Genomic DNA, 17660 nt, shown 5'->3' with positions numbered 1-17660 from the left:
TCCCATTCTCGTCAAACATCAAAATACAACTCGAGTCAGGTCAACCTTGACCTAAGGTTGCACCAACAGCAATCACTTGTTGCTGCTCTGCTACTTGTCTCTGGAGTTGGACAACAACTTCAGAAAGATTAGGCTCAGTTGTTCTGGGCTCTTTGTTCTCCTGAGCTCGGTTCTCAGTACGAGTGCTACGGGGACGTCCTCTTCTTGCCATCTAGTTATGCAGAAAGGAAAACTGAAATCGTCTCCATACTCTCTAAACATATCTAACTTAAGCATGATTCTTGACTTTAAACACATATGAGCAGGTACTTCTAAACATTTCTCTATACTGCAAGCACTAAAGGAAAAGCATAAAAGAAAGTATAAATACATTTTTACTTAAAGACGGCAAGGCTGGTGTTGATGTGTGATGTTGGAGAATGGGAACTGCTCTGATACCAACTGTAACGACCACCCTTCTTACTACTACTCTCTAAGGGTGACCGTTACTTAACTACTATAAATTCTTACTTAGCAAGTATGACAAACTGTACTTAACTTTTTTTTTTCCAGAAAACTTAAAATTTCGGCAGAGTGTATGCAGTACAGCATGACTAAAATGCAATACAATACTGACATGCATATATAACACATAATAATAGAAACTATACACACTATATCTCAATGCAAACACAACAGTATCTATTTATTAATCAGAATTCATCTCAGCATGCAATCTAAAACAAGAATGAACTCAAATGACATGGAGTATAAAATACAATCTCAAATGTTTCTTATCCACTAAAACACGAAAACTCAATAACATCCCAAGTCTCTCCCATAGTCCTGGCATCACACACCATCCGCACCTCCTCGTCGCCTTCCTTTGCTATAGCTTTTCCTTTCCTTTATCTGCAGTAAGAGGAAATGCAATCTATAAGCAAAATTGCTCAGTAAGCGCTATCTAACTCACAAAATCTCGATATGCATGTACATATATCTATAACATAAACTAACTGAATGCTTACTGAAAACTACTCATGCTCATCTAATAGTAAGGAATCAAACAGGCTGAAATGCTAAACATGTAAAGCTGCTCATGCTCATCTACTAGCAAATAACAGTAAGATAATCTAAATAACATGCTAGCATAAAAGAAAACTAAAACTTGCTGATTTTAAAACAAAGTGAAACTTATTTCATTTGTTCTAAACTTATTCTTTTATTTCACTTGTTTGAAAACTTATACTTTAATACTTTAAAATAATAATAAACTTTTCTTGGGCCCAGACGTAGTACCAAAGCGCGCTCCCTAATAGAGCCTGTGGTAGCTAGTCACAAGTCCTTCGAGGGTAAAGACCTTGGTCTTTCCAGGGCCAAGACCTTGGAATTGGTCACCTGGATTTGTTTAACGACAACCTTGGAAGTCGGGTACTAGCCTCTTTAAAATAAAATACTTGTTATCTTTTAATATTCTTACAATAAAATGCCTTGGCATTTCTTTAAGCACTTGGTGTGCTGCTGATCTCAATTCTTAAAATTTTAGGGATCCTATCAAGACCCTGGTCTTTTCTTACTTATAGCTAATCATAATCCCCTAAAAAGGTTTTATAAAACACATAAGTATTCCACTAAAATACGTGGATGCTCATGCTTGTTAAAATAGCAATGAAAACTAAAGAAACCAATATACTACACAACTATTCAAAACTAAACAGTTTAAATTGAGTTTCATGGCAGCAAAGGAAACTCAAAATGCCACTTATTCTGCATGCTTTATACCACGACAAGGAAGACCAAAGTGCACTAGTAAGGAAACCGAAACATGATTATTCTTTTTTTTTTACAACAGAATTAAAAAGGGACAGTTAAATCCTCTTAATATAGACAAGTCATTTAGCTCAAGCAGAAGAAATGCCATCTACTAAAATAATGTTGTACAGAAAATCCAAAGCAAAGAAAACTAATTACTGAGCTATTAAAAAAAACGTGTAAATCATTTCTGCTCATAGCCCTAAACCATGAACCAACAACATACACTTGATACACTTACACATTCTAAATTATTTCTAACAGGGCAAAGCATGTCTGTACCTAGAAAACAAGTTGTACCACTTCAATTGCTAACTAAAAACAAGGTAGGTTTTCTTGATAGATAAAAATATATCTGGAATCAGGTAAATCTTAAACCTCCTAAACTAGATGGTAGGTTTATTTTCTTGCTTTGAGGTTCACGGCAGCACTTCAAACACGACACCACTTCAAATTCGGAATTGAGTTCATGGCAGCAACCATCACAAACAACCCGAAACCACAGTCCATTCCCTGTTCAGTGCCACGGTAGAAACCAATAGGAGCAAAACACTCCACTTACTTAATCCTTTTTATGTTCTTCCCTTGGAAACTCACGGCAGCAACAAGACCTTTAAACATGTTACAATATATATGCAAGGAAGAAGGAAAAAGAGTCTTAAATCTACCCTTAACCCTCTAACATACAGTTTCTGTGCAACATGATCCGAAACAAAAAGAACTAAATCCCTAGCAAGCATAAATTCGGCTCAAACTCAATCCGAAACAAAGGAGCATGCTGTGGATGGTAAGGAGCGAAATCAAATTCCGAAACCACTCTTACTGCAGGTGAGAAGCAACTTACCGAGATGTTCTTGGACTTACAACCCATGGAAAGGAGCTGTTAGGGTTCCGGAGATGTGCTTCCTCAACGATCTCCTTGTATCCACTTGCTCTTCTCGACGAGGGGATCACGAAGGTATGAAGACCTCACTGAGAAACACCCTCGCCGGCCGCCGGAAGTGATGCCCTAACCCTGCTGCGTTTTCGCCCGAGACGAGAAACACCGACGCGCCGCAAGAGAGAAAGGTGAGGGAATTTTAGGTCACGGGAATAACTAAACTCTCCCTTAATAATCCTCATATCCTATTACCAACTACTTCTTAAATAAAAGTCGCTCCTTTCTTAATCAGCAACATCCGCTTGGACACTTGGTCAGCCGGATTCGCTTAAGACTTTGTTCGGCCCGAGGTTGCGGGTTTGAACCTCGGCCAAACCTATTTATTTTTTGAAACTTCCTCCTTTTGGTAAAAATACCAAACGAACTCCAAAAATTATATAAAAATACTCTAAAAATTTCTAAAAATCTCTAGAATATTTCTAAGGCATTTTAAAATATTTTTAAATTATTTTTAGGACTCAAAATTAGGAAATTTGGGTTGTTACACCTAGTACAGTCACTTTGACTCTCAAGTAAGTTTTAGACAGGAGAGATTGAAGAAGGGAAAGATGACTAGTGGTCTAGGGTTTTAGATGTGTATATGCACAATGATGCGCTTGTAGGAGCAGACTACCTTTTATAGAGTTGCGACTATGCTCCACGTGTTCTAAGATCCAAGCTGACATTATCCACATCTTCTGAAATAAATATTTATGTTGTCCACTTCTTCTAGACTAAATGACGATGCTTCCGACATTCTCCTAGTGTAACAGCTTTGTTGTTCGTATCTTTAGTGATCTACAACTTATCGTCCTATTTGTAGATGTGCCACTCCGGCTAATCGAGGTAATTCAGAGTCGTGAGGAGTGCATGGAGCGGGGGCTGTATGGAGCTAGGGTGGCACAAAGCCGGGGCGACATGGAGTCAGGGCAACACGGAGCTGGGTTTGCATGGAGTCAAGAGTATTGAAGAGTTGGGGAGTGACTCTTTATTAACTTTGACTATCACCTTTGTCGGACTATTGACCTCCTTAATCACGTGACACCCTCTAATTACCTTCCGCATTAGGCACCATGATAACCGTCATATCCCTTCGTGTTATAATAATTATCATGTCTCTTCACATGCCAAGAGATCAGACCATCGATAGATTGGGAGGTCGGTAGGATGGGAGTTCAATAGGTCAAGAGGCCGGCAAGACAGGAGGTTGATAGGATCAGGAGTTCCACAGGATGAGAAATTGAGAGGTTGAAAGGACGGGAGGTCAGACCTCCTACAGATCAGCAAGTCGGACTAGCTCAGACTCACTTTGCAACATGGGTGAAGACACATGGATGCATCAAGTTAGAGTCAGCTAGCTAGATACCTACGATGTCAACTGGATAAGAATTTCTAATTCATTAGAACTGGTCAGTCTATTGCCCAAAGGTTAGGAGTAGACTAAGTGCAAAGTTTGAGAAATAAAATATTCCTATTATAGAACAACAATTGAATATAAGGATTTTCAATTAATTGACAACATGAGTAACCAATTGGAATAAATTTTAAGATGATTGAAGTTATAATTCTTGAAGTCGTATATTTATATTTTGATGGTCAAGTGGAGTAGATTGGAATTTTGCTTGACTAGAAGTATGGTCTTTGAATCATGCAAAATAACTCGATTGGCATTGCGTGATTTCATTTCATATTTATACACACACATTTGCTATTAACATTATTCTATTTAAATTTGTGTTAAGTTTAAAAATCAACTTAAGTTAGATATCATCAATTCACCATCTTTAATATAACTATCAGACAAGCCCACCCATCATCCTTGCGAGCTAGTAAATTTCAATCCAACTCAACTCAAAATAAGTTATGCAGGCCGCCTTCAAACTTATAATATATATATATATATATATATATATATTAAAACAATTGAAAATTTTAAATTTGGATGATAGATTAGACATGTCAAATTCATGAGTTTAGTTTTATTTTTTTCTTCTTCTCAACCAGTGAGTCAATCTGAATCCGTTATGGGCCAGTCCATCTAGACCCATAACCTTATCGGCCAACTCATTTAGACCCATTTTAAATAAGCTGATAAAATTTTAATCTAATTTATTTAAATTATTTGACGAAGTCAATCTAACCGATCGAATTTAAATTGACAGCTCAAACAAATTTAACAATCCCTTATCAAAGAAAAACTTTTTTTTAAAAAAAAAGGTAGATCCGCTACCTTAGCGGCCCCCCTAGTGTCGGCCCCACGGATATGAAGGGAGTTTCATACAGGTACACAGGCCATAGGCGCATGACGGGATAAATCTCAGGTCGTCAGTTCTTGAGAATCGACCTCTGACCATTACGTCAGAGATATCATGTACCCACCGTCTTCACTACGCCCTGGGGGCAAGAAAAACTTTTTAAATCACATACGAAATGAAGTTCATAACAAACTATAAACTTTAATTAGAACAGAAATTGGTTCACAAAAAGCTTATTACCTATCAACTGTTCGATACAATGCCAACGAGCTACCTTACATACAGTAGAAGAGGACGGCGAACAGCCCCACGAACAGCACGGCTCCGAGGTCAACCCCGTCAGAATCATCTTGCTTCATCCCGAGAGGTAACCGGAAAGAAGGCAAGGACCGATCGAACCAATGAACCGTGAGAAGGCCGACGACGATAAGGGCTAGCACCACCGCGACACCGTTGCCTTCTACCATGACGGTAAGGTTTAGCGACGACAGGGCCTCGCCAGCCCGGCTGATCAAGAACAGGAGGAGGAGGATTAGAAGAGGAAACAGAGGCGACGGAGCACCACCGCCGATGTTGCTGCCCGCGTACATAGTGATGACCGATGACTATGAGCACTTAATTGGGTTTTAATGGAATGGTGTGTGTTAAATAATCAATGGAGCTCACAAGATTTCAAATGAACAGGTTAATTATCTCTATCGATGACAAAGAGGACGTCACACGCAGTTGCACCGGCCATCATATAAAGAATTAGGAAAGCATGGTGCCTAATATATAAGTCTATCCATCTTCAATTATTGTACGAGCAATTTGGTTTCTCCATGGCTACTTATTTCTAAAACTATAAATAAGCCAATTTAAACCAAGTTTTATATATGTTTATATGGTGACAAGGTGAGCCGCCGTCTTAGCGATTCCTTTAGGATTATCCTATATATTTTGGAAGAGGATAAATCATAGGACTTATTCAGCCTTAAAATTTTATGTTTTTTAAACTCATTCAACCAGGTAATTGAGTCAAGCTAAATCAAATATAAAATGAACTAAATTGTTAAAATGAATATTTAAGCTTGGTGTTTTTAGGAGTGATCATTGATTTATTAAGATGTTATTGATTGCAGTTCATACTTATTTAATTGTTTGAATTTTTTTATATTTTTAATTTTTTTTGGTTGGCTAGTGAGTTTAATATTATAAGTTTATTTGTTTATTTTGAGTTTTTAAAATTTATTTATCATATTAATAAGAGATTTATTAAAAAATTTTAGAGGTAGGAAATTTTTATGGGGTCAGATCATATCAATCATTCTAGAATTAATTGGCTTAAACAGGATACCTCTTACCAACTAAAAATAAATAAATAAAACTTTATTAATGAACATAGTTCATATATTTTATTCGTAGTCATTCTCTATAAGATTCATGAATAGGGGGTGTAATCGTCCCCTCGGATGGGTCTAGTGGCTAGCACATGAGGTATTACCACAATGAGGTCTGGGGTTCGAATCTCGGTAAAGCCGAGGTAAATGTCTCCCTTATGTGCTAGTCACTATTCCAAAGGCTAGTAGCCGCCCGTGATTTACCTCCTCCGTGTTGGCCCTGCGACGGGTTGGCGGGGGCGCTGGGGGCGAGCGTTTTTGCCTTATGCCACAATGAATAGGGGTGTAATTGTCCCCTCGGATGAGTCTAGTGGCTAGTGCATTATTTGTGCTAATCACTATTCCAAAGGCTAGTAGCCGCCCGTGATTTACCTCCTTCGTGTTGGCCCTGGAACGGGTTGGTGGGGGCGCTGGGGGCGAGCGTATTCGTCTTTTGCCACCATGAATCATGAATATTAGCGAGTTAGTCCCCTCGGATGGGTCTAGTGGCTAGCGCATGAGGTGCTACCACCATGAGGTCTGAGGTTCGAATCTTAACAAAGCCGAGGTAAATGCCTCTTTTATGTGCTAGTCACTATTCCAAAGATTAGTAGCCGTCCATGATTTACTTCCTCCGTGTTGGCCTTAGGACGGATGGATTTGATATACAATAAGGCAAGAGATTAATTTCCAACGAGCCTATATCCTTAGGAAAAAAATCTCTCCCATCCCCTAACCATTTGACAATCAATTATAAGCTGACTTTGTGATTTACTTTTTTTTTCATATAATTTAAAGATTGACTATGAAAAATGCATGAATGTAATCATATTTTGCAATCGTATATATTTAAGTTTGTTAGTATTCTAACTTATTTATTTAATTGACTTTGTTGATATTCAACTTAAACGAATTCTTACCCAATCGAACACTGATTTACTCTCCAAAGTTTGATTCATTTAGCGTCTACTAGTTTCTCTTCAATCGTCCATAAAAAAACAAAGAATAAAGAAATGATGAGGTATATGAAAATTATTGTTGATACACTAAATATGAAATTATTTCATATTGAATGTGACGTGGGAAGATCTTCTGCTCAATGACAAAAAAAGAAGTATACACCCTGTACAATTTCCTTTTGTTTGGCGCGTAGATGTAGATATGTATAAGTTCGAGGTTGATTTTCGATGGATGCAAAATACTTTGTTGGTTGCTTCACTCTTATATGTGTTATTGTTACTTGATGAAACTCTCATGATTTACTTTCTTCTAAAAAATGTGGGGTCATTCTGGAGGAGCTGCCGAGATAACAAATTCATCTTTTTAAGAAGTAGAAGTAGATAAGTACAAGAGTGAGTTTGTTGTTGTTAGTTTAGTTGTCTATTTTGAGTGTGGTTTTATTGACTCGACAATAGGTTGATAAGTTAGAATGATAGGTAAACAACATGAATCATGTGAGCAAGTTTCAACATTACCCATTTCATGTGCTTGAATGTTAAAATATTGCGTGAGCGTGTGGAAAATGATATGAGATGATCTTCCAAAATTAAGAAACAAATGGTTGAAGATTTGAAACACGTATGAGATACGTTTTCCTAAAAACCATATTTGTCCCCTTCAATTTACTTAAGGGAGCAATGACAAATAGTTTTTGAGATATGACAAGTCTTTGTAATCTTTTCTATAAGCAATAATAGAAAATATTTTAGAACTTGGATAATATAAAAATTGGATATTATAGAGAGGAGAGAAAAAACTTGTTATATTTGTCTTCACAATCTCTTCTCTATTTATATACTTGAATAGTCGCTTCCAAAAGTCATAATGAACGGATACGCCTCTTGCCAAAAGACATGTGCCAAAAGACACAACTTATTTTCAATTTTGAATATTAAAATTAAAAAAATTGCCAAGTTCCAAATTAAAATGAACAACCATCATTTTCTAAATGTATCGCAACTATTCATTCACACCCATTCCATTTCAATGACCATGCCTTTTTTGAAAATTTCAAATTTGCTTTGACCCATTTTATTTCAAATATCCATTCATTTAGATTTATTATTTCATTAATTAATTTAAATAAATAAATTCTAATAATCCTCCACTTGTTCAAAATAATTAATCATCCAACTTATATTCAGTGTTTACTAATATAACATGATATCTTTCGATTTGAATCACACCTTAGTGAATAATTCACAAAGTAATTATATAAATTAATGGTAGCATAATAACTTTGAACCATAATTCCTTATTACAATATCGATGACTTAGTCACTAATAAACACTCATTTTTACGAGTTCCATTCTTCTTGCTCAGTGCTTTTATTGGCCTTGCACTCATCTATTCTATGAACCTTTCAGAAAGAAACTCCCAATTTTTTTTTTGAAGGTGGCACCATCTTTAAGTTCATATAGGTCAGATTCTTCCAGTATCTATATTACATTTGAGATATTTGTTCCTTGAACTGAATCTTGTTAAGAACATCAGTGTTCAACCCTCTATCTGTAACATCCAATACTTATTTCATCAAAGATGAGTCACGTATAATAAAGCACTGCAAATTTTCACAATCAATAACTTGTTCTTACCAATTGAACCTTGTATTATTCAAATAATAACATTTGATAGGGTTGTCATTATTGGTGGTTTATTTCAATAAGGAGTTTTAATCTCATCTTCCTCGATGGAGATTTTACTAATTCTCTTGTAAGAGGCTTAGTAAAAGGATCTACTATATTTTCACTGGATTTCACATATGTGAGAGAAATAATTTCACTTTTAATTAATTTTCTCACATAAGTATGTCTTAGGCTTATATGCCTAGACTTTCCATTGTAAATATCATTATATGCTCTTGCTAGAGTGGCTTGACTATCACATAAGATTGATATTGAACCAATACTTTTTGAAGTCAATGGTATTTCACACAAAAGATCCTTTAACCACTCAGTCTCTTTTCTTGCTTCGGCTAATGCAATAAATTCTGACTTCATGGTGGAATGTGTTATGCATATTTGTTTCTTGGATCTTCAAGATATTGCACTTCCTCCAAAAGTAAACACCCACTCTGGAGTAGATTTATTATCTCCAACACTCGATATCCAGCTAGTATCTGTATATCCTTCTAATATAGCAGGAAATTTAGAATAATGCAAGCCAATGTTTTTAGTTTTCTTTAAATAACCAAAAACTCTTCTAATGGCTTTCCAATGATCATTGTTTGGATTATTGGTAAACTTAGTTTACTTATTGCAAAAGCAATGTCCGATCTTGTACATTGCAATGCATACATTAGACTATCAATTGTTCTTGTATACTCAAGTTGTGCCATTGCTCTTCTATCATTCTTGATTAGCTTGACACTTGTATCAATTGGAGTACTAGCTTCTTTGAAATTCAAATATTTGAACTTATCAAGCATCTTTTCAATATAATGTGTTTGATTTAGTTCATAGCCCCCACTATTACTTGTGACCTTAATACCAAGTATAGTATCCACATGTCCAAGATCCTTCATTTTGAATATAGAAGATAGCAATTTCTTTGTTTCTACTATGCCTTCCATTTTATTACTTACTATTAACAACTCATCAACATAAAGACAAATAAATATAATGCAATCATCAAATGATTTATGATAGAGACATTTATCAACGAAATTATGAACAAAACCATTCGAAAGAATAGTAGAATTGAATTTTGCATGTCATTACTTCATTACTTTGGGGCTTGTTCAAACCATACATAACTTTTAGTAATTTGCATACTTTTTCTTCATTTCCTGGTAAAATAAAACATTCAGGTTGTTCCATATAGACCTCTTCTTCAAGATTACTATTTAAAAAAATGCTATTTTTACATCCATTTAATAGACAATTAAATCATAAATAGGAACTAATGCAAATAAAATCCTTATGATTGTAATTCTAGCAACAAGAGCATGTGTCAAAATAATCAATTCCCTCTTGTTGTTTATATATACCCTTTGGCTACTAACCTATCCTTGAATGTTAGAAGTGATCCATCACTATGATACTTTCTTCTAAACACCCATTTGCAACTAATAGGTTTAGAGCCAGAAGGTAAATCAACAAGATCCCAAGTGCAATTTGATATAATAGAATCCATTTCATTATTTATGGTGTATTTTCAAAAAATAGAATCTCTTGAAGGCATAGCTTCTTTATAAGTTATAGGATCACTTTTATTTTGTAAGACAATTGCAATTGTTCTTACTATCTTATTTCTAACTCTTTCTACCAAACAAAGAGATATTAGTTAAGAATTAATCTCATTAGGATCTAAATGTTTTATTTTCCTTATTCTTTTGCTTCTTCTAGGTTCACATGTTTGTTCATCAACCTTAGAAGATACATCATTTTTGATCCTTTCGAAATTTCCTCTTAAAGACTCATTATATGGAATTAATTTAGAATTTTCTTCTGAAGTAAGTAAATTCTCAAAAAATTTCACTTCTCTTGATTCTATTATCACGTTAGCTTCTAAATCTAAAAGTCTATATGCTTTGTTATTTGCGGCATATCTGACAAATGCACACTTCATTCCTTTAGGACCTAATTTAGTCCTCATTGAGTTCATGTTTTTGCAATAAGCAAGACACCCCCACACTTTGAAGTAATCTATATTAGGCTTTCTTCCTTTCCATATCTCATAAGGATATATATTATTCCTTTTAAGAGGAATTCGATTCACAATATGACATGCTGCTAGTAATGCTTCTCCCCATAAGTTAAATGTCAATTTTGCATTTATTATCATAGTATTTATCATCTCTACAAGAGTTCGATTTTTTCTTTCTGCTAAACCATTTTATTTAGGATTTTGAGGTGCAGAACATTGATGTAAAATTCCATTTTCTTCGCAAAATAAATTAAATTCATTTGAAACATATTCACCACCTCTATCACTCCTAAGTATTTTAATCTTTTTATTAAATTGGTTTTCCACTAAAGCTTTATATACTTTAAACATTTTAAAGGCTTCATCTATATGTTTCATTAAATAAACAAATGTGTACCTTGAATAATCATCTATAAATGTTATAAATATCTATTTCCTCCTCTCGTTAACATTCCATTTAATTCACAACTATCCGAATGAACAAGATTTAGAATTTGAGTTTCTCTTTCAACACTTTGAAATGGTTTCTTAGTCATCATATATTTAACATATATATTTCACATTTTTTAAAGTTATTTAAATCACAGGATATAAAGTCATATTTAATCATTCTATTCATGGTAGATTTTCTTATATGTGCTAATCTAATCTACTAAGCCATAAAGAAACAGAGTTAATCATGTAAGTAGAAGAAATACAAAAATTAAAAAGAACAGAGATAGATACGGTCGATTTTATTTGATTCGGAGTCTTCGGCGACTCCTACTCCAAGACTCAGGTCCCGCAGACCTATCGATGGGTAATTCACTAAAATTTCTCTTTCGGTACCTCCGGAAGAGGGAATCGAGTACAAAGAAATTCGGAACAGGTGCAACACATTGCACTTGTCCTTTTTCAATAATTAAGTGTACAAAATAAAAGATTACCAAACACTCTTTCAAAGAAGGTCAGCTTGAGCTTAGTGTTTGGACGACTTCTTAGTGGTAGACGAGCGTGGCAGCGTCGCAGCGTCGCAGTAGAGTTGTAGAAGGAAGCTAGAGCATTCGGAAGTCCAATCGGAAGTGCAGATGATCGTTAGAGTCAATTATGTCATGGCTTGGGCAAGCACTCCCTTTAATGAGCATGGAAGGCGCCTTCAAAGGCCTTGAAGGCGCTTCCAATGTGGCAAGTTTGATCTTGAATAGCTTGGCCCTTATCTTTGACGAATTCTGAACTTTATCCTACAGAAGGCGCCTTCCATATACTGAAGGCGCCTTCTATGGACAGTGCCAAGGTGTCTTCAGTGCTTGAAGGCGACTTCCATGAAGGCACCTTCCATCCCTTGGAATGTGTCTTGAGTACTGTTCACTTGAGATTTTTTGTGCTCTTCTTGCCCTGCAAAGTGTGTTACTCCAATAAATCAAATAATAGCCTGCAAGACAAGTGTTAGCATAATAATACTGAGTAGTAATTAGCCCCTATCTCCCTAAGACCAGGATCTAGTCAATGTCTCAGTTTAGGGGTCCGAAATGGACCTAAACTAGATCGACGCCTACTGTTCCTCAACCGGATGCATCCTCACCGAGTCACTCTCCTCCGGTGACTTATCTTTACTTACCAACTTGCAGTCGATTGACTAGCCTTTTGATCCACCAAGTCTTCATACCAGTTGTCAAGTCCACAGACCCAACTGGACTTCTGCCGTCTGTCAGGTCCCATGGACTAAACCATACTTTCTACCATATATCAGGTTAACTGTTGACCTATTTGGACTTCACACCAACTATCTGGTCTCGCAGAACTAGTTGGATTTCAGCCTGGTGTCATATCCTTCAGATCTATCAATTCCTGCACACTTGGTAAAGTACTTAGAACACAAAGACTCCTAACGTAACTCACTTGTCATTAATCAAAATCTGAGTTGGACTGTTAGTGCAAACTGCACGAGAATATTTATTTATTCCATTATCACTAGTTCATAACTTCACCTTGCCATCACAAGAAAATCCTTTCCCGACAACGTTATTAGAGACCTAAAGAATCAATTTTCCATACTCATACACAGCCTTAATCTTTGCCTTGTTGAGTAGTTCACCACTAACCAAATTCCGATTCATGTCTAGAACATGAAGAACAATTTTCAAAGTTATTGTTTTTCTCAAAGTAAATATTAAAACTATACTTCCTTTACCAAATACTTTCGAATGCCCTTCATTTCCCATTTGAATCCCTTGCATGCCTTCAATCTCTTGATAAGTCTTGAACAAGGACTTATCATATGCAACATGGACTGTAGCACATGTATCATACCACCATCCTAGCACTTTTCCTTGAACAACATTAGCATGACTTGTAGTTGCCATAATGTTGTCTATTTCTACGGAGTTAATCTTTGCTTCCTCTTGACTCAGTTTCTTTTTAAACCTGCAATCTTGAGCGTAATGCCCATATTTTCCACAAACAAAGCATGCTCCCTTGGACTTCCCTTTGGGCTTTCTTTGTATACTTTTAGGACCAAGTGGATTTTGTTGGATCGTGAAAACGCTAGAGGGGGGGGGGGGGGGGGGGGTGAATAGCGATCGTCGAGAATTCAAAAATCGAATTGAGTATGCAGCAGAAAATTAAAAAACACAACGCTAACACAAAGAAATATGCAAAAATAAATGTTACCAAAGAAATGATTTTGATTTACTTTTTAATTAATTTGGTGTTTGTTTAGTCTAGTTTTTGCTAAGTTAAGCCACCTAACCTTTCCTCTTTGGCATTCATCAAAAAATAACAAGCATAAACAGGTTTAAGAAAAGTGGCTAAGTAAAGGAAAGACAAAAATTTAATAGAAATTTGTCAGGATTAATGGGGAAGTTTACCTTTCAAGAATAAATTATTCAAATAAAGTTTTGTAATAAAGAAAAAATAATTTTCAAAATTTACAAAATGTACTATCTTTTTAAAGGATATAAAATTTGAAAATACTAGAAAGAGTTAGATGATTAAAGGTATAACGTTAAAAAATTGAAAATGAATATTGGAAACATTTAAAATAATTTTCAAACCATTTGAAAAACACTTTCAAAAATTAAATTTTGAAAAAGAGATAATTTCAAAAATGTCTTGTTAAAAATATAAGGCTTTCAAAAATAAGATGATAAAGTAGATTTTGAAAACAACATTTTAAAAATAAGGGATACTTTTTTTTTTTTTAAATGAATTTTTTGAAAAGATATAAGAGAAGTTTTCAAAAATTGAATGGTAAAACTTTAAGTAAGATTTTGAAATCTTAAAACCTATTTTTAAAGCTGTCTTTAGGACTTATCATTTTAATAATTTTTGAAATAAAATTTTGCAAAATATTTTCAATAATAATTCTCCTCCTAAACCTGACATTACTTTAAAATAACACAGCTAGAAAGTGTCCTTGACTGTTTAACTATTAGTTACTTACTAACTATCAGAAAATAGTAGCTTTCACTTAGTTAGTCAGGTTAAGTTAATGTATGCAGTTAGTGTTTAACTAAGCTGAATAACTTAACCTGATTAATATTAGTTTAGTATTTAATGCCCAGACTTATGTTGATGCACTGATATAAGCATCTTAAGTCCATGCAATCTACCTATACATCTCACCCCTTTCTAAGTTCAGCAATTCACAAACAAGGTAGTCCTAGTGTGTTGGTGAGATGCTCAAGTTCTAGACCTATAGGAGCATGCTTTCTAAGAGATTGATCTAGTCTAAGGCTAAAACTGATTTTTTTAAAAAATTCAAAAAATAGGGAATTTTGAAAATATAAAAAGTTTTACCTTAGAATTTAAGAAAAATATTTTTGAAAACAATTTTATAATTTAAAACTCCTAGTCTATTAATCATAAGATGATAAGTCAATGTTTGAGATGAAATATAAAGAAGTCAATATATAAGTCAAGGCAAAATACACGTAAATAGTGGCAATCTAATCTATCGGGATGATGAGGAGAGTGGTCAGGAACCCAAAGAGTGTAACATCTCTATCAGCTCAGAGTGATGAGTCCAGTCATCCTCTCGAGAGCTGGATATGTCCCGTCATAGATCGGAGACATCCTGTCGTATATCTTGTCTAAGCTCAGAAATCTTTTGTCGCATGTCCCGCCGAAAAATAGAGACCTCCTGCCAGAGACCAATCATAGCTGTCTCAAGGCCGGTAACTCGGTCGGCTAGGGTGCGAGGAGCAAGATGTGGTACTCGAGCTGGAGGCGATGATGGAGCAGGGTGATCGCCGAAAAGTGCATCCATGAACTCATCTACCTCTGCCTCCTCCCCCTCAGCATCTGGCTCGTCGTCCAAGTCAGGCTGGTACTAGGCCCCCCCTCCGCCAGGACAAGATACCCTCATCATCTATATGAATGCCTCCTAAAGAAAAGTTCCTAGACCCTACCATGTCAAACTCAGTTAGGGCTCTGACATCACCTCTAGTGACATCAATCTCTAAGGATGCAAGGTATGTGGTCAAGATATGGCAGTAGGGCATATGAACCCATCTGCTCATGATGAATCCAACTGAGTAAATAATGGCATGAAAAATATGTAAACTAATGTCTATATCTAGTATATGAAATAGGGCATATAGTAAGAATGAGTGAAAAGGACACATCATCGCGACGTCGCGAGTGGTCAGTGGCAAAATGCAAGAGACCAAGACCCTATAAAGGACATAGTCCTGAACTCTAAGGGAGACTGGCCTAAATAGGGTGACTGTGGGTACTCGCTCTTCCAAAAAAAAAAAACGAATAAATCATATCTAGTGTAATGTGTGAGTAGGAATCACCAAATGGTGGATCCCTAGGGGGATAACACTGAAAAGTGCATGTAGAAGGACATAAGCCTAGAAAGGTAAGGATGACAGCAGAGGATAGCGTGATATCAATACCAGCTACCCTCCTGGTATATATAAGGTCATCTACTCTAACTAGGTTATTGCATAGTTCAGCACATGTTGACTGAACTGGTATACTGAACCAGACGATGCAAGCTGTAGTAGTCAATGACCTCTACAGCAGGAATGCATGAACGTACAAAAAACTATCTATCTAAACACCTAGTCCAGATAGACATCTAGATAGTACTAGCAAATCTAATCCTAAGTTCTTCAGTCGGAAACCTAGTGTCCGTACTAGCAGTAGAGGGTCCAACATCAAATCTAGAACGTTTCCTAATTTATCAAAGAAAAACTCAACTAAGCCAAAAAATATTAAAATAAAGCAATTTATAAACTTGGGAAGAGAAGGAAATTTTACCCAGGCATCGTTAATGAAAATAGAAATGACAACCTCAATTGTTTCACAACGGCGTAATAACTGAAGGAGGAAGTAAAATTTTAAATTTGATCCCTCTTGCGTTAAAGCCTGATGAGAGCCTTTGCAAGAGTGGAAAGGAGAGGTGCAAGGAGTAGGGGGCGCCCTTGCCGCCCCTTATATAGGGCAATCCGGGCGCTCGGACGAGGTCCGGGCGCTTGGAGCAAATGCGATGTGAGGCGTCTGGAGCAAGTTCTAGGCACCCAGAGTTGAATACCAGGGGTGCCCACCCCTGGGCACCCCTGGTTTCTGACTCCTTGTTTTTTTTTTTTCTTTTTATTTTTTAAAAGTTAAAATAAATTTTTAAATAATTTTTAAATTAAAGTAATTTTAAAATAATTTTAAAGAAAATTTTAAGTTAAAATAATTTTTAAGAAAATTTTAAGTTAAAATAATTTTTAAGAAAAAAAATTTAAGTTAAAATAATTTTTAAGAAAATTTTAAGTTAAAATAATTTTTAAAAAAAAAATTAAATTAAAATAATTTTTAAGAAAATTTTAAGTTAAAATAATTTTTAAAATTTTTTTTTAAGTTAAAATAAATTTTTAAAATAATTTTTAAGTAAAAATAATTTTTAAGTTAAAACAATTTTTTAAAATAGTTTTTAAGTTAAAATAAATTTTAAAATAATTTTTAAGTTAAAATAATTTTCAAAATAATTTTTAAGTTTATTTTTTAGGTTAAATAATTTTTTAAAAATAATTTTTAAGTTAATTTTTTTAAGTTAAAGTATTTTTTTTAAAAATGATTTATAAATAATTAATTTAATTTAATTTAAATTGATTTAGTTACCATTTAATTTAATTAAAATTTAATTTAATTTGAATTGATTTAATTAAAATTTAATAATTTAATTTAACTAAAATTTAATTCAATTTGAATTGTTTTAATTAAAATTTAATAATTTAATTTAATTTGAACTGAATTAATTAAAATTTAATAATTTAATTTAATTAAAATTTAATTTAATTTGAAATTATTTAATTAAAATTTAGTAATTTAATTTAATTTTTAAATTAAATTGATTTAATTAAAAATTTAATTTAATTAAAATTTAATTTAATTTTTGATTGATTTAATTAAAATTTAATAATTTAATTTAATTTAATTAAAATTTAATTTAATTTGAATTGATTTAATTAAAATTTAATAATTTAATTTAATGAAAATTGAATTTAATTTTGGTCTTTAGTCATCTCATTCGATATATATTTTTAATCATTGAATCCTTTAATTTTTGTGAAATGAGTCAAGTTCAGTTTTAGGGTTTGGTTTAACTTTGTGTTAGATTCAGGTTTTGGTTTGGGATCAGCAAACATGTATTCTTTGGATAAACTTCTGGCTATGATGAGTCACCTAGACATCATTAGAGTAACCATGCCTTC

Source organism: Zingiber officinale, chromosome 2B (genome assembly GCF_018446385.1).
Source record: "Zingiber officinale cultivar Zhangliang chromosome 2B, Zo_v1.1, whole genome shotgun sequence".
NCBI classification, from domain to species: domain Eukaryota; kingdom Viridiplantae; phylum Streptophyta; class Magnoliopsida; order Zingiberales; family Zingiberaceae; genus Zingiber; species Zingiber officinale.
Note: the sequence above shows the minus strand (reverse complement) of the source record.